General features: G+C 39.0%; 1 non-coding gene across 1 annotated transcript; it reads right to left on the reverse strand.

Annotated features, from left to right (window-relative positions):
• Nucleotides 1–2719: 2719 nt before the first annotated feature.
• Nucleotides 2720–2792, reverse strand: trnav-uac (transfer RNA valine (anticodon UAC)). The gene has a single exon. It is a non-coding gene; the product is annotated as a tRNA-Val (tRNA).
• Between the last annotated feature and the right edge of the window lie 16811 nt (nt 2793–19603).

Here is a 19603-nt window from a genome sequence, read left to right on the forward strand (position 1 = left end):
AATCATAATTTAGGAGCAAAGCTTAATAAATTCCTTAAAGCACATCTGGGTGCATCAGCACCTGGTCATTGAACACTTGTGTGTAATAATTTTATCCTGATTAACAATGTAAAGTCAGATTTTTATCATTTTTGGAATTCAGTTGCGGGCTGCATAAAATCAGTACATGGTTCGCAACAGGCCCCCGAGCCGCACTTTAGAAACCCGTCTTACACTTTCTACCTTCAAAGCTCCTATATAACTGACTTTTTATCACAATATCTCCTTCATAAACAGTATATGTTTTGTTTGAAGTAATATTAGCTTGAGAATTTGCTTCCCAACATTTTCTTCCTGGCTTTACTAACATCGTCTGACTTCTCAGCTCTGGCGGCCTGGAAGAGCAGCCAGCAGCATTTTAATGCCCGGCCTCAGAAAGGCGAAGCCTCGGGGCCGACGGCAGGAAGAGCCGCGGGGCTCCGAGGTTTTAAAACTCAAGCTCGACTTTTATTAAGAGCAGCTCTCTCTGTGTCTGTAAGGGGAAATGATGGGGCAAACCAGCAACATGCAGACACACTGATGACAGTTAATGAAATATTTAGGAGATGTTTACATATAAAAAGAGAAAATGATTCAAGAGTCAGAACCAGTAAAGCCTGATGTAATAGTCAAATATGCTTCTTTTAGCTCAAGCATTTAAGATGTTTTTAAAGAAACAAACAAAACAGTTTTTTCAAACATTGCCTTAAAGAAAAAGCACAGAAAAACATAAGTGACAACATAAGGAAAAGGATCTTTTTCCTCTTGATGTTTTTGATAAAGAAATTATAAAAATATATTTAATGACATATTTATTAGCATTTCTGAGAAAAGTACTAACTCTGTTTTGTCTTCAGAGACGTTCTCTCACATTCTGGAGAATATATCAAGCACAACGTCACAATTTGTAAAACCTGCAGCTGCACGTTAAACATTTACTCGTAATGTCTGACTGATAAAATTCCTCAGTTTGCAGACTTAAAACTATTTTTATTCAAATAAGAAGTTTGCTTCTGATTGGAAATGAGGCCTGGCGTCTCTCAAATAGTAAAATAAAGCTGCAAAAGGACCTTCCCCTGCCTTTTGTGAAGAAAGGCATTGCATGTTGAAAGTTATTTATACTTTCATGGAATTATTTAATTGGCATTACAGCAATCAAGCCTTTGAGGTTGGAACTCCTCCTTTCCAGCACAATAACTTTTAAATCTTACTGCTCCAAAACATTAACATTACTTCCAGTCAGCATAAATGTGTTGGTAAAATTAAAAGATCACTTAAAAACAGAATTTTGCTTGGGATATGAAGCATTTTGGGAATAATTATACTTGCCTAGAAGGTCATATATCTGGTGTTGAATGGTTAAATGTGAAGTTATAAATTATTTGTAGTTCTTCAGATTGGATGCAGATTAATTGGACTTGTGAAAACATGAAACCCAAATGCGACTTTGAAAATGCTGCACCAGCGATCCAGAGACAGAACTGATATTTTGAGTTTGGGGTCCAAACATCTGTGGGTCTCTAACCCTTAACCTCAGTTTTTATCAACCAATCAGTTCTGTAAATGTCCAGTCACCCACATCTCTTCTCCCAGCCTCCACCACACCGGCCATTGCCCTCTGACCCCTCAGACCCCTCCACCTCTCTTCCATCGCTGCCCTTCACTGCGAGCCCCAACATTTCCTCCCTCTTCCTCTCTCCTCCTCCTCTTTTGAACCTTCTCCAGGCAGGCCGCTCACCTCTAATCAAAGAGGGTTGTGTCTAATTCAAGCTGACAGCCACATCAGTTCCACCGTCTGCTGTGATGCAGCACCATGCTGCTGTACTTACACACGGCTCTGAAGAGGCAAACCCACAGTGAGAACAGGGAAATCTGTGTAGGCTCCTAACACATACAGCTGAGTCAGTGCAGGCAGGAAACTAACTGTAGTTGTTGGAGGAACCAACTGCAGAAGAAAAGGGTTTAAAGGGAAAAAAAAGGAAAAGTTACAGGTCTTCACATGAGGAAGACCTTAAATGTGACATGAAAACCAGTTGAGTCTAATCAGGGGAGCGCTAAACAGCTGAGAGAGAGTACTGAGCAGATGGGCTGAGGGATGCAAACAATTAACTTATAACTATTTGTTGATTTTTTTTTTTTAAATGAAAATTAGTTTTAGTTGATTAACGTCCGCTTAGACCAGGGGTGTCAAACTCAGTTTCACCGAGGGCCACTTCAGCATATTGGCCCCCCTCAACGGGCCACATTGACGGTACAGATCAGGAGAGCATCCCTGCTAAAACAGGCCCCGCGGGCCTTGAGCATTACGCCATAGAACTGCAAATTGGTAATCGAAGTAAAGTAACTTCGATTTCAAAGAAGCCTACATTGAAGTCGATTGGCAAATGAACCATCACCAAAGAGGAAGGCTCCTGTTGTCTCACTGCACCCCAAGAGATGCATAACCTACAAAAACTGTTTCTGTCTGGTTTCGAACCAGAGACCCATTGCGTGTAAAGCAAATGTGATAACCACTACACTACAGGAACTGAACTTCTCTGCTTTGTTTCAGTTTGACATTCCAAAGTTGATGATGTGAGATGCAACGCATGAAAATTTCAACTGAGGTTTGCACTCAGATGCCTGGATTCAGAGTACAGACCATGACACCACAGAACCCTTGTTGGCCTTTAGTAAACACCTGTGATGAATAGACTAAATCTGTTTCTGTCTGGTTTCGAACCAGAGACCATTTGCTTGTAAAGCAAACGTGATAACCACTACACTACAGAAACTCATGCTGTTTGCACTGTTCCTGGTAGATGATCCACATTTTGTTAGAGACTAATGTCAACGATGGGCATGGAACAATGTCAAATACTTACAGATCCTCTCAGAGAGCACAGTAACTTGGTGAACAAACTGTCAGACTTGTGCCTAATTTCACATTACAGTCCATAAACTAAGCCTGGGATCAAACAATTGTATAGAAGATGTCATTAGCAGAGACAAATGGTTCTACAGAGACTTGGCTAAATGGCTATAAAATAAAATCAATACTTATAAATAAAAGATGGTTCAAAATAAAATTAACACATTAAAATAAAAAATATCTGTGAAATACAATAAACACTTGAAAATTAAAAATGGTTCATAAATAATATCAACACTTCAAAATATATAATGGTTCAAAAATACAATCAACACTTAAAAATACAAAATCTCTGGAAAATAAAATATTATGTATGTTGTTTTAAAAAACATTAAAATATAAGCACTTGACTTTATCAAATCTTCATTGTGGTAAAATCATGTAAGTTCTTCTTAAATCCATGGAAACCCAACAGTTTGTAAGGTAGGTGAGTTAGCTCAGCAGGTTAGAGCACCGTGCTGGTAATCCCGAGGTCAGCAGTTAAAACCCCATATGGGGCAATTCATGTGTGAGGTCTTTCAGAGAATCAACACTTCAAAATAAAAAATGGTTCAAAAATAAAATCAACACTTCAAAAATAAATAAGGGTTCAAAAATAAAATCAACATTTCAAAATAAATAAAGGTGCAAAAAAAATTCAACACTTTAAAATTAAAAATGGTTCAAAAATAAAATCAACACTTTAAAATTAAAAATGGTTCAAAAATAAAATCAACAGTTCAAAGTGTATAATGGTAAATGTTTCTGTCTGGGATCAAAAAATGTATTAAAGAGTCATTAGCAGAGACAAAAAATAAAATCAATACTTACAAATAAAAAATGGTTAGGAAGCGCATTGCAAACCTTTGGTTGAAATAGCACGTTAAATTCAAGTCTCCATTACAGAGCAGAGAAAACTAAAGAGAATGCAACGTTGTGTTAATCCATTTGAGGAGCCGGCAGTTTATCTTGAGGAAATAAATGACGATGCAAAAGTTAATTAGACTGTAACATGCGCAGTCCGTTGATCAACCACTGCGGACTGCGAATAATTAGAAACCGCTGGGAGTAACTCATCCAGCGGCTTTAACAAATGGAGCCTTCTGGGTTCACGTTACCCAGGAGAGCGGCGCTCTGGAGGAGCTGCAGACGAAACATCTGTCTGTTTCGGAGAAGCGAAACAACGCAAAACAAAATAAAAAAAATAAAAATCCTGGTAAAAGCGCACACCGGACCGCTCAGGGTAAAACACTCACAGAGTTCAGTTGATCTGTTTGGATCAGACAGATCCAACTGGCTGATGAATTAGCGCAGATTTTTCTGCAGATGGGAACCAGGAGGAAGTGCGTTCAGAAGTGATGCTAATTTAAGTGAAGTCGCTTAATTTAATTTATTAAAAGTTATTGGGGTGGTTTTTGTCACTACGGAGAAAAATGTAGATGCATTTATCTTCTTAATCTGTGATGGGATCTGGATTCACGGTGAATATTAACTAAACTGCATAAAATGCGACTAAATAGCCGATGTTAATATGATTGTAATTTCACGGATAAAAATAGTACATGACCGATTTTTTTTAATGTTGTCGGTCAAGATAACGGATAACAAAAAAAGCCTAGCGCCACCTGCCGCCCTGACACAAACTCACACACATCTTCATTCACAGTCTTACTTGTAAATCGATTTTTCTTTTCTTGGACGTTTTGATGTTAGCTTGTCGATGTCTCAGTTTTATTCGCTGGGAAAATCAATAAGCAGCTTGAGGTGACTCTGCTGCTTTCTAGTGGCGAGAAGCCGCAATGTTGGCTGGTAACAATCGGAATGAATTGTGGGAGATGTAGTTTGTAGTCAATTCGTACTCAAAACCTATTTTAATTCAATCATCGGCCTATAAAATGCTGGGGGGGCCACATAAAATGACATGGCGGGCCTTGAGTTTGATACATGTGGCTTAGACCTTCTTGTAGTGTTGCAGTTTGGCCTCCATCCAGCAGAGGTCATCCTTAAGCGGAGCCAGTTGATAAAGGACGAAGATTGTCAGATCATCCCAATCCGGGACAGAGAAGTACTCCAAACAGTCCGATTTAGGATGCAAGATGCTCTTTATGCAGTTTTGTTATGAAATAGAAACACTCAAAAAGCTTCTTCAGTTTCAACTTAATAGCGTTCGTTCAGCCGTGGTGCATGGCAGAGCAGCCACATTTTCTCATTCAAAAATTACTGATGTGCTCCAAAGGCGAGATAATATGACAGAAAGGCGGCTAGCATAACAGAGAAAAATTACAGCAACTGTTTTGTTATATTTTATAAATATGTCTAAGTTTAATAACGTGAGAAAGTCGATCAATGAGATCAATCAATGTTAGATCAACTCATACTCATAACTTGCATACATAGAAGGAAACTAATTAATAGTGAGAGAGATGGACTAAAGAGAAAGAATCTAACAAGCAGAACATACAAAAACCAGAAACACGAGAATTAAGATAGAAACTAAAAAACAAAGGGATAATAAACAGCATTAAATATGTTAAATTAACTGACTATGTTAAGGTCTAACAATAATAAGCAACCCAGGTATGATCAGAAAAGAAACACACACAAAACCCCCACAAATACCAGAACAAACTGTGGGTGTCGAAGCATCTGGGACTTGCAGTCGTGTCTAAATAACTCCTGAAACGAAACCGAGGTCTCTGTGTTTCTGCTCTGTTTACATACGTTCTGGTTCAAACTCGTTCTTTAGCCTCTCCGCCTCCTGCGCCTGCAGTATTCAGAGATAAAAACGTATAAATTCGTTCTCTGCCTTCTGTCTCCGACCTTCTTGTTGTCAGGTTGTGATGTGCTGAATGTCACGTTAGAAGGTTTTTTTTCTTGACAGTAAATACACAGACAGACGAGTTTGGATCTATAGGCTCCTCCGGGGAATTTATTTAATTTCTTCTTCAACAAGAGAACCTGGCAAAGAAAACTATCTCTTCACATGAAGAGACGAAACGTTTAAGGATATTAAAAAGGTTGTGTGACCATGTTTTCGATGCCTTGGTGACTTTTGATCTCTGCCTCACCGATTCATGCTGAAGAGATTCAAAGATATCAACAAAAACATGACATGCTCCAAACATTTTCATTTATGTGAAAGTCTGCTTTTGAAAGTAGAATATAATTACATCATCTAACCTTTTCTCTGTGGTTGTTCTGTTTTGCTGTTGTCAGTCAAACTTAAACTTCCTTAAATTTTCAAAATATAAAAATGTCAGGATCTTGCATTGTTTGAGTTTTATTTGTGCTCCTTAGTTCTGCCTTGTTTCTATTTTTACTTCTGTTCCTGTTGGTGTCTTGTCCTTTTCCTAGTCAGAAGATTTTATGATTCTTCTCATGTCTAGTTATTTTGTGAGATTTATTTCCTAGTCTCCAGTGTGCTTTCCCTAGACCTCCCCTCCCACCCTCCTTCTTCTTCTTCTTCTTCTTCTTCTTCTTCTTCTTCTTCTTCTTCTTTGCTTTTTTATGGCGGTTGGCAAATAACTTATAGGTACATTACTGCCACCTTCCAGATTGGAATATGGATCAGACTTCCCTCGTCCCCTGTGTCATTTCCTCTCTCTCTCTCTCTCTCTCTCTCTCTCTCTCTCTCTCTCTCTCTCTCCAGCCTCCCTTCTGCTCTCCCCACACCTGCAACCCGTTAGCTCATCAGCCCAGGTCTTTTGTTCTGGGCTGAACAAAAGACCTGGGTTAGGGTGTTGCACCATTTTCTGTGGTGTAAGAAAATGGATGGATGGATGGATGGATGGATGGATGGATGGATGGATGGATGGATGGATATAACCATAAAAAGTAAAATCAGAGAAACTGATTATTTTTCAGTGGTCTCTTAATTTTTTTCAGAGCTATTTATGGTTTCTACTGTTGTTTGGAATAATATTTGTAAAGTGTTTCCCTCCTTTTGTTTTTGCTTTTTTTTCCTCTTAACTCAATTTTTTTTTTTAAATAACTCATTCTCTTTTATCCCATTACAGTTAAGAAGCAAATATGATTTAAATCGTAATCTAATGTATTTGATTTCCCCTTTTTGCTTTTGACTTTATATTTTTTAACAGCTGCTTTTTCTTTTGTCTTGTTTGTTGTTTTGTTGCTGGTCAGTCCTTCATATTTCCTCACAGCAGGACAGATTTCTCACTGATTAATTGCTGCATGTTTTGCTCATTTGTAATCCCTCAGCTGTCAGATATCACATACTCTGATCAAACCTTCATTATGTGGCTGTAATGTAACCAGAAATTATGTTTATTAAAATTTGTTTTAAATATCTGACTCATTTAGAGTTTAATCTTACAGTTTATTTGCACTAAGTGACCACATTATTTGGATACAACCTCAAGATGACTGAACTGAATCTGTTTTGCAGATGAGGAGACATGACAGGCCCAACGGACACGAGGAAAACAAGGTATTTGCACTCACACAGTGCAACAACAGTTGTGGGTACAGCAAACGTGTTTTATGCTCAGTGTAGACATGGAGGCCACGGAGAGGCTTGTACATGTCTGTTCTTATCAAAGTCTGCAACTCTGCCTGTCCCACATTTTGTTGCCAATCCACAGCAGCTGGTAAAACAACTTCCACCTCCAACATTTTTCTGTCATGTTCACCACTTGTGAGGTTCTTGGCTTTGTCCACTTAAAAATAAAACAAATTGAACTCTTAGTTGGCCAAAAAAAGGCCAAAATGTAAAGTCAGTTAAAAAAAAAACAACGTTTTTCTAGGACTATTGTATTTTAAAGAAAAAAAAAACAATAGAGAAATATAAACTTTCTCTTTCAATAAATAATATTAAGAAAAATCCACTTTTATGTGAATGCAGTGGGAAAATATAATTCATGTTTCAGCAGAAATTAACTTTCATGATAAGTGATGAAATTTTGAATTTTGATAACCACCAGTCGCTACATAATTTGTTCCTTGTCAAACTCATTTAAATCTATGTTTCCTTCTTCTAATATACAAACTTTGAGGACAAAATGTCCGCCTGCTCCCTAACCGGTACCATGACCAAACGATGTCAGTGGTCATAATGTTCTGCCCATTTTATGTATATTGCTTCTGAAAACCTGCACTACATTCAGTTCTTTTGGTGTAAAAATGAAACTATAGGCTACAAACAAATCGAAAATAACCAAGGTATGCTTTATTATTTCTGCATAATTTCAGCATCCCGACTTTATGTTTGAATAAATAAATTAGCTGCACCCCAGAGGAATACCGCCTGGTTTTATCTGACATTGCAGGAAGACTGCAGAGTAATAATAAAAATGAAGTGAAAAGACGAAAACCAGGTCTATAAGGACCTCGATGTATTTTTGAACAAATGTAAAAAGCAATATTTGCATTCAATAAGCAGCACATGATCAGTTTGCTGAAAACTGTTTCACAGGAAATCTTTAAAAAATAGATCAACAGCAAGGCTTCTTTCTGAGAGAGATGCTTGAAACTATTTTAGGTTTTTGGCTTCAAGGAATAAGCTTTATTATCCTCGTCTTTGGCTGCTGGTTCAGTGAGTTTTACACGTAGAGTAGTGACACTTACACCCCTGGAAGAGCAGAGTTTGGGCTTTCATGAAAAGGGTTGCTTTGTGGGTAGAGCTGTGTTGCTGTGTGTTTGTCCAGTTATGTGTTACGGGTGGAATGATTGGAGTTTTTTTGGCTGTTCGCTTGTTCTAGTAGAACTCAGAACAACTGGAAAAAGCGAGGATCAGGAAAATGTCCTTATTTTAGCACACAAAAAAATCTCCCTTTGTTGTTCAAACACTTGTTTGATTGTCTGTAGCATGTACAAGTACACACACCCGACACTGCTCAGCCATGCAGACCCGGAGCAACTTATCATTAATGCTGTGGCATAACTTCAGACTTATTAAAATGGGCCTCTCCTAATCCAAATTCAATAATTTCTGCAACTCTCCCTCCGTGCGCTGGCATCATGCTTTCCTCTATCGAAAGGAGGAGATTCATTATCTCTTGTTTAAGCAGGGATTATGCTGATCGCTGCGTCTTAAGGCAGAAGACATAAAGACTCTTAATAAAATTCTTCAGCCTCTGCAGCAGTGTGCAATCTCATCTAAAAGCAGTTGGACCCCTTAACAATATCACACACACACATGCACAACGCCTCCTTTCTTTGCTAAATCTTAACTTACCTTCTTTTTGTTGCCGTTTCACTCCCTTCCAGATAATCCCCGTTTCCTCATCATTTGTTGCTAAAACCTGCATTGAAATGTGTTTCTTAGCCGCATTTCTAATCATTCGGAGTCTCATAAGATTATCTCCTTCGGTAAATCTGCATCTCCACCCTTTCAACCAGAGCAAAGACCAACACAAATGTCTCAGTTTTGCCTTAATCTTCTGAAGAGTGTGAAGCATCTTTAATGAAATGTTGTAGGTTTGTATGTAGTAATTCAGGAGGTGAAAAGCAAATTAAAAGTAGGAGGGAAAAAAATGCGAACCTAATTTTATATGTTTGATTCTGGGGTCAGTGCTGCTGTCCAACAGCTGGAGTCGATTTTTATCAGACTTTATTCACTGAGGAAGACGTGAGGGGAATTTAAATGAATCCTTCATCACCTAAACTTCATCATCAAGCTGGAAAGTATTCAACAGTATAACACAAAATAATTAAATAATTCAGTTTGCCTTTTATATAAAATTAAGCAGGTCCATGATTTTATTTTGCACAAATAGTCACTTTTATGCCAAACTGTTGTTTTTCTGCAGCAAAGAAAAAACAAAGCAGTAGATTTTTTTATTGCAGTGAACTCATTAGACGCAGGAGAATTTAGAGAAGAGACATCCAACCAACCAAGTTCAGGGATCACAGATCAGAGGTTTTACTGACACTTTCAGTTCAAACTCCAGTTAATTTCCCGCTGCTGTTTATCTGGCAGTGGAGGTTATTTTATTAAAGCGTCTGTCTTCGTGATGTCCTCACACTCTGACAGCTCTTTGTCAGCTGAACTTGGCGAATGATTGACTGCGAGTCATAATGCTTTCCACACAACGTCACAATATTTCCTCGTTTTGTGCCTGACTTTTCCCATTTGCTCTCATTCCGTTCTCATTTAGTTTGGCTGTTCTTCCGATGCACAGCTCAAGGTGCAGGTGAACTTTCAGTTTGCTCACTGCTAATATCAAACCATCTTATGTTCCTTGTTAATCCTTGCAGGATTATCTCCAGTGATAATTTGGAAGGAAATGGGGCACTTTTCCAGTCTATCACAGAAGAATATTTAGAGCTGTCAATAAACCTTTGACGATTTGCATGTTTTTGGATTGTGGACGTGAATGTTCAGAAAGAAGCCTGGAAAGCATGCAAAAGCCACACAGTTAAAACCGCAGGCTCTTTACTGGAAGGCAACAGTGGTAACAAATATACCTTATTTGGCAGTCCTTATATAAACCACATGGGCCAGATTGCATTACCTTTTGCAGAAAACAGCTGTCATCTAGAGCTCTCAGGTGTTGGGTCTTTAGTTTTCAGTGTCTGAGAGCATCATAGTCGATGTATCCAAACTTCATGTAGTTCAGATTTTAATCAGGTGATCTCAAAGACGGTGCAAGAAAACATGAATAGGACGTATTACACTCCTATAAATTCTAAAGAAATGAACATTTGTTAATTAAACAAGTCTTTCAGATCACCAGACTGAGTGACTCTGCCTGTCATTATCGATGTTCATTTAAAAGTTCAGACCAAAGCAAACACCAGAGCTCTATATCCAAACCTTTAAAAATAAATACATAAAATATGACCTGTTCAGAAAGAGAATCAATATTGCATGTTTGTCTGGAGGAAAGCAGCAGATGCATTTGCAGTGCTGACTTTTCCAATTTCTACATCTGAGATTACCATAGCTTTCGAGTGTGCAGCTCATTTTGAAAAACCAAATTTCATTCAGTTGCTCCTGTAGCTGTACGCCCCGAGGCTCTGCGGGAGAGGAGGGGGAGCGGGGTTTATTAATGAAATGAGAGACAGTGTTATTTAAATCACCTCGGCAGCATAACCTGAGGCCTAACACAGGCACTCTGCTGCTTTCAAGACCTGTTTTCATACTTCAGCCAGACAAACAGAGTCTAATCGTATATAAAAATAAGTTTGAATTGATACACACCGGTAAACTTAGTCACACTGAATCTCATCAGCATATTGAATAAAATCACAAGTAATTCTCTTCACACCTGTGCTCCAGTGCTCTTGAAACAAAACAAACCTAAAATACTTTTACATTTCAAGGAATGCAATCATTTTCCTTTTGAACTCTTTCGCTTAGTTCAAGGCAGTGTCTGGGTGCGTTTCTGCAGTGTTGGTGTATTTAATGTCAAAGGACAGGCGATGCTGTGGTGATGGATGGTTTGTGCAACCAGTAAAGAACTGAATTTACAAACACAAGCAAGACTCTGAATTATTTTTGACAAGAAGAGCAAGGTGAGATATAACTTACAGAGACCCTGGCTAATCATGGTTCAGTATTTGTGGATTTGTTTGTAATGCATATTTAAGACTAACTTGTGAAGCTGAAACACCTGGTACTTGACCGGCATTTCCAACCCAACATTGCTATTCATTTTTCTTAACACTAACTGGCTGTACCCCCAACAACAGAGATAAGGAAGACTATTATAGTGCCTGGACTGTAAATATAGATATATTTGAACAAAATACACGGCTATAATTATTTTTAGAGGCGGATTTCAGCTATTTGCAGGCGGTTCTGGTTCCTAACCCCAGTGACTGCCAAGGGTCCACCACTATAATTAAAATTTTAAGCATTTTCTTGTCCAACAACAGGAATGCTACACTGAGTTTGTCCAGCATTATGGTTTTAAAAACTATAATAATGGGGAGCCTTCAGACGTCTTAGAGCCACGCAGCAGCTCCTGTCGCCCCGCACTGCCGGCTTGTTTTCTTAAATCTCAAATCTGTGCGGGATATTCTCGACTTCACTTGTGATTTATGAACAGCCAGAGGGAGCTCAGAGGTGGCTGAAGACGGAAATGTTTTATGAAAGAGTATGTTGGTGTTGCACAAATCTCCTGATAATTAGCTTTCTAAAGTCATATTAAAAATAAATCTGCTAATATTTTTGAACATTCATTAGCAGTCTTAGCTGGTTTCTTGGCATTGGTGCTGATTTTTGTAACATGCCAAAAAAAACAAACGTCGCCATCTGAATTTAACTCGAGAAATAGGTATGAGTTTCCTATTGGAAAGTTACTGCAGGGACAAATGTCTTCCAGCTGGCAACAAATTATCTAAACCCAGCTGATGCAATGAGTAGCTTCCCATTACAGAAATAACTGTGGAGCGACGCATCGTGTTGTCGTGGAAAAGATGTCAAAGCATCAAGCAGAGAAAGAGAACTGTCCAACATGTTAAAAACTGGAAGGAAAGTCCAAACCATAGTCTCTGAAGAAGAAATGTGGTCGGGAAAAATCCAGAATGGCTGTGATTGGTAATCAAATTGGAGAAAAGCAAATGTAGAAGTCAGAGTTTTGATTAACAGGGAAGGTAAGAGTAGTTCGCTGTGACACATGGATAGGTCACCACACAAACCGGAACCCCACTGAGGATCTTTGTGAGGTTCTGGAGAAGGCTGCGGATGAGCTGATGTTCATCTACTAATGCTACGTAGATGAACATCATCAGTGCAGGACTATGGTGAAAAAATGATGCAAAACTGGATGGAAATAAATCTCTTTACATTAAATTGATGATGGCCGCAATCAAAGGTAAAGGTAAATAAATTAATGTGCACTTTTCTTCTTTTTTAGCAAAAACCAGTCCAATTTTGTCTTCAAGGCCTTCCATAGTTGTTCAAAGCTCCAACAGATAAGATTTGAACATTTCATGCAATAAAGAAATTTGTTTCTGATAGGAAATGAAGCAAGAGTCTCTTAAAATGTAAATAATGTAAAAGGAGGAGCAAGTGTGACAGCTTATCTATAGTAAAGTTAAAAGAATACTTTAAACCCGAATGTGCAAGAAGTATGAATAATATTGAGCTTAACTGTATTCCCACTTCTTGTCAGCATTTTGTTCTTGATTTTTAAATACAATTTTGACACCAACTTTGAACGAAATGAACAAAAGGACCCTCAGAGATAAAGATGTGAAACTACTAAACTGATGCTATAAGATACTTAATCTGGTTACGGATATAATAAACAGAAAGTTAACCTAATTGTAAATGTCAGATACACTGAGCCTGTTTGTATGAATTGCACATTAATTGGAATGATCTTTTATTATCAATTTTCTTGTTAACTCTGTACAGCACAAAACATTTCACACAACTGAACTGTGAACTGGGAAAATTGTTTGTGCATTCAACAGGATCTCCAAAGACAATTACCCACCAAAGGCACACGATGTATTTAAATGTGTGTGTGTGTGTGTGTGTGTGTGTGTGTGGTGTCTTCAGCGAGCCGAGGCTTTAGAAGCTACCTGTTCTCCCAGAACAATTAAGTCAAGCCTCTTTACAGTATCTCCGCTCCAATTAATTTTAATATTTAAACAGCCATGCAGAGACTTCTGAACCCGCTAATGCAAGATTAGAGTAAACTCAATTAAATATTGATGGCCATAAATAAACATTCTAATTTGGAAAGCCGCTACGGAGTGCCATAAATCTGGAGGAAAAAAATGTTCTCAGCTGAAACGCTTTGCTTATTAGCTGAGCAAATGTTGAAATTGGAGGTCAGGAAAGGAGGTGAGAGGAAGGATGAAAGACGAGTCCTGGAAGTCAAAACAGAAGCAAAGACTTCACAGTTTTGACATTTTTGAATATAAAAGCTTGTTTAAAAAGCATCAGGCATGTTTTATTACCATATACTGACAATAAAACTGCTTCAAACAATGAATTGATTTCTTTCCTTGTCTCCTTTGTGTGGTATATAATAATATACCATTCTGAAGATGTTTCATTCATATAAAGATCTGTCAAAACTTGGATGATCTTTGCAGAATTTTGATTTAGCGTGCATCAAGAATGTCGTGAGGAAGAACAGAAAACTTACATGATGTCAAAGTTGTTGATTGTCATGGTGGTTGCATGTCAAAGCCGGTAACAGCAGTGGAAGCTTTTGAGAAGTTGTTTCCTACACTCAGTGGTGTAACTTGGTCCCTGGAGAAGGTAAATGAGGAGTGGCAGGGTGGCCTGGTTCAAGTCACGGCAGCAACCTCATCATGCCAACAGTAAGCCGGCGCTGTTCTAAGTAATTTATTGCAATGCTCCTGCATAACCAACAAGAATGCAGTAATTTGGTTTGTTGTTTCCTGCAGCCATTGTACAGTGCATACTGTGGTAAAACCAGCTGACAAAATGTGCTGGAGTTCCGCTCGAGTTGCTGGGTAACGGCGAAGTGACTTAACAATCGAAAGGTTTTTGAAACGGCTCATTTTCTAGACACCAAAAAATATTAACTTATTGCCAAAAAATGGCTGGGTGGCTTTTTATTAAGCCATTGGGTTGATTTTTAGAAGCAGTTGAGACCCAACTGGAAGTACAAAAATGTGCAAAACGTGGATTTTAAATAATAAATTCCGACTAATACAACTCATAATAAATGGCTTTTTCAATTTGAATGAGCATTTAAAATTAGACTTTATTAAGAAATGTTGCTTAAATATAGATATTTTGTAAAATGCCACCCAATCCAACTTCACCCCTACTAAATACTTGAATGGAAAAGAAACTTCCTGTTTGATATCCAGATTTTAAGGAATAATCTTTTTCCACAGATGACATGTTGGATCGTACCACAATGGAGAGCAAGCTAAGATCTATATCTGCTGCTCTTCTAGATGCCATTCAAAATAAAGTTGCTTGTCTTTAGATTAACTAATCTCCACCAGCTGATTGGAATAAGACTGATCTGAATGGAGTGAGCTGGAAAATTTGGCCTCATTAATTTGGAGTGAGATTTGGCAACCCTGGATAATTAAGGCGGTATGATTGTGGTCGGATTCAGAAAGCAGCAGGTAAATGTCTAACGGTGAAGACCTGGGATGCAGCAGCATCACACCTGTTTTCACACCTCCATTACTCTGGTCTCAACTAAATGCAATGCAGGCCTTAAGATATGACCTCCATGTCTGGAATGCTCTGTCTGGGCTCGTCTTTATCAAAGTCCAATTAGTCTTCGGCGGTAGCGGAACTCAAATGCATACTTGAACTTGCGGAGGACTTAACCTCATATCTCTGACCTGCGGGACATCGCCGTGCTGCTGGTTTATCAGAGAGAAGTTTTCTGTGGCTTTAAACGATCCCCCTTCAAGCTAACTGAATCACTTTGTCTCATCTTAAAAGGCTGGAAGAAGCAGAAGAAGTTCTAGACAGAAGCATGTCCTTGAGAGGCCGTCCACGTGCTCGCCTCTGACTGACGGTGAATCATTCATGGAGCTCAGGAAACATGATGAGGGCTTGATTAAGGGAAGGGAGAGATCGGCTCCAGCGGTAAATCAGCCCAGACTGAGAACTGATTAGACCAGATTTTTTTTACATGAAAAACCGAAGGAGCTGAAAAATCTTCTGCCACACGCGCCGGTGAATCTGTTTCCCCCCAAATAACTGCAACCCTTTTCACAAATGATTCATGTCATACACACATTATAATCATTAATACGTCATGTCGGAACATTTACGAAGGAAAATCTTTTTAGATTTTCATCCATATTCATCTTTTACAGCAAGTTTTCAGCTCAGCGCAGTCGAAGATGCTCCACCTGAATGTAAATTCATAATCAAAGGCAAACATGTACACTCAGACGGCTACACACACATTTTAACAGAGCTTTTTCAACTTCAAGCTCATGAATTCATAAGACAGCATCTATGCCAGGCACAGCAGACTAACATGACAGCCTCCTGACAGCTCCTGTACACAGGCAGTCTGCTCTGTGCTTTAGATATACAGTATATTTTGAAAGGCATTCAAGAGTCAGGAGTTGGGGGATGGGGGAAGGAACAGCACATGCATAAATAGAAATCAAACATTCAGCCGCTGAGATTTTTGGCACTTTGAGCAGAGAAACTGGGGGAGGAGGGAGGTGTCAGGGGCTGTGGCAACGGGGTTTGACAAGAAAGCCACGATGGGCAGCAGCCGCTGTCAGAGCGCCAGGTGGTGATGCGTGAACTGGGAGGAATGGAGATGTGACGCCGCGGATTCCCCCGATGGTCGGCGAGGACAGCCAGGGGCGGTGCGACCTGCTCTCGACACGAGTCCACCTGTCAGAGGCCCAGCCAGCTTCTCCTGCAGAGCAGATCTGCTGCTTTTCGTCGCCCCAAAATGCATTTGATAGAAGGTTATTGCAGTTTGGCTTGGACGAGCTGCAAAGGAATAATTCATTACTTCACATCCTGCAGCTTGTGATTCAGCTAATCGATCGCATTCAGAGACAAATAATTATTACGTCGCTGATTTTAAGGCAAAACTCATGGTAGGCTTCCCTTATTCATTCAGCCAACTTTAAATTTCAGTCGTACTGTAGGTGTCATATCCAATGATGTAGCTTTTAACTGAATGCATTTCAATTGTCCAGTTTAATGTTTTGGTTTGACGTTATATTATAAACTGTCTTCTTGAAACATTTAGGCTAAACTCCACTGATCGCTCTCTAAACATTCACTGAATCCCACCCAGCGGTTTACTCTAAATCCATTTCCTCTTAAAACACTGAAGCTTTTCTAAAGTATCTGACTGGACATTGTTTCATTTTCAACACTGGTGACATTTATGGCCAAGTTGGGTTCAAGTTGTGGCTTAAGGAGAAATGCAGGAAGTTGTTTTCGTCAGTATCTCACACCTGTAGGTGGCGATGAGATCAACTATCATAAATACATATTGACAGAATCCATCATTTCGTTGCAATCATTTGCATTTTTAGTTCATATTTTAACTTAATTGGTCACATAGTTGCAAAGCAAGAACGTAGCAGAAATTACAGCAAATTTTGTTTTGGTTTTGTCAGCAGGACTAAAAACTGATGGAGTTCATGAAATGCATGTGAATCTCAGTCTGCTCCCCTTCAAAGATTGGAAAAATTCATCAAATTTAAATTGAATTAAAGACAGAAATGTACAACATTCACCTTAGTTTCTGTTTTTCTTTTGGTATTTTCTATCTTGTGACAAAACAAGAGAAGTTTTTGTGTAATTTTATCAGTCTGATGCTATTTTCTTTTTAAATAAAGAAAAACCCAGAAACTGTTTTTTCATTAAACAATCCACATACATACACTTCAGCCTTTGTCCATTAAAATCTGGCCCTTAAATGTTCTGTGTTGTCTTTTAAACCCAAAACAAAAGATGGGTATTTTTTTTTAAGTAAATAAAAGTAAAATTAATACCTGAATCTTTTGAATTTTGTAATTTTCTCGGATTCGTTCAGTCATAAACTAGTTTTCTGTTCTTTTATCCAAAGTAAGATAAACACTTAATAGTGTTTACCAAAGACAAGGCCAGTTTATACAAACCTGACGAGTGAGACAAATTCTAAAAACAATATTTATTTCTTAAGGTTTTTTACACTTACATGAAGTTTTGGATTGTTCCTCAAATGACATCATATAAAGATTTAAAGAAATATTTATCTCTTTGGATATTAAAATTATTACGTAATCTCCAGCTCTTTTCCTTTTAGGAAGTTTGGACACAAATCAGAATAAAAGCCCTAACTCGTTTCTTGTTGCCCCTTTCTCTCTTTGTCCATCTATCTCTTTGCATCTCTGGACAGCGGATGTCATGTTTTTTTTTTAGTCGGCATGGGAAGCAAAAGGCAAAAGGCTGCGAGGGAGGAAAAAAGCGTTCATTCATATCACCATAATACTCTATTCATGAAACCCCATGCGCTTTTATTATTTAAAGCGCTCTCCCAGCACAGAAAGCTCCATCCTGTCTCATTGTGGAGCCATCATCTGAGGAGCTATTTCCACAGAGGCAAAAAATAGTCCCATTTGTGAAATACTGATTATCTAAAATGGGACCCCAGGGCCTCAGTGGAGGGGAAGACCGGATTCCACACTCTTCCACATCCCACTGGTGGATTAGGATTTTTTCCCCCTTTTCTTCATCTTAACTCCGCTGGATGCTAATAAAGAACAATGCAGATCTGAATGTGTCTGTGGGAAATTTATAAAAAAGCTGAATGAATGCATCATTTTTAAAGTGTTTGATTCTTTTTATCAGATATGACAAAGACAAAGTAAAAGTGTGTGCACTGTCCTGCCTTCTGCCATTGTTTGGTTCCGTAATCTAATTTGCCTCGACACTCTGCCTTTTGTTGCCTCCAAATCATGTGAATCCCAGACTAATTGAACACGTATTGATGGAAATGCCAACATCTCAGCACCTTTATCGCTCACAGGGGTGGAGCGCCGCCGACACTTTGACAAAGACGAGGGCCGCCGCAGAAAGAGCGTGGAATATGAGGTCAGGACTCGAAGACAAAACCAATCTGATTTACACTGTAAGAAGAAAGCGCTCAGCCGTCACATGTACTGTACGCACCTAATCAGAATGAGGGTGCTAAATACAGGCAATCAAGACGGATTCATCAGAGCTTTCTTTTCTTGCCAACGAGGGCAGCGAACTGTAATTACGTAGACAGCAGCCTCTGCGACAGCCACCCGCGCTAGTTGTAATTTTGCCCAATTTACACTTGGAGCCTTCAAAGAGCCTATAATTTGGATGCCTTCAGCGCGGCGATGAAGTTAGCACAGACGGCTGCACCTTTTGTGCTAACATGAAATGAGCACACGTGTCGAAAGAAGAGCAGGGATTTTTCCGATATATTCCTGTTGAATTGAGGTAAAGTATCCCGTAGTGATGGAGATTTTATTCTGATGCCTATCCAAACCAACATGTCCCGACATGAAAAAGTAATTGCCCTCTAAACTTAATAACATGTTGTGCCACCCAGAACGGCAGCGACTGCCATTAAGCGTGAGTATTTCAACTCACCGTGAAGGAATTTTGACCCGCACATTTCGGCCATTTTGGAGGGTTTTTAGAGAAAACAGGTGACACCTTGGTCATGGTCAAAGTCGTTGACTTCCATACTTCCTGCTCCAGTGCAAGGCGAGGCAGTGATTAGCTGTGATCACCGCGCCATGGCACACACTGGAATGAATGAACTTATTTAGTTTTTCTGATTGGCCATGAATGGATGGGGAAAATGCGCAAGGTGGGGCAGGAAGTACCACGCCACACTGGTAGGGGGCAGTGCTGAGCCACACGGACACAATAGGCCTGTTTCCATGCATTAAAATGACTGAAAACAGAAGGAATCTGTTTCGAGATGACTCTTCTGCTTGGTGATTTTCACCCCAGAATTAGACTCATTTTCAAAAATTAAGATGATCAACATATATTAATGGAGAATTATAGCAGTGTGGAGTTAATTTACAAATTATAAAATTATACATTATTTCAAAATTGAAACATAAGCATCTATTTTGGGCTTTAGATATTTGTACACACAACACACCAACAGATTTCAATCATTCAGATGTCAGACATAAATCTCACCAAACCTCCAGATCAAATCTGAGCTCAGAGTAAATAAACGTTTCTGGAAGGAAGAAGCAAAACTCTGATGTCCACCGGACTTTCTGGTGCACCATCGGGGTTGTTTTGTCTTCTATGTT

This window comes from Poecilia mexicana, unplaced genomic scaffold (assembly GCF_051168715.1).
Source record: "Poecilia mexicana isolate PSO_F unplaced genomic scaffold, ASM5116871v1 scaffold_22, whole genome shotgun sequence".
Taxonomy (NCBI): Eukaryota; Metazoa; Chordata; class Actinopteri; order Cyprinodontiformes; family Poeciliidae; genus Poecilia; species Poecilia mexicana.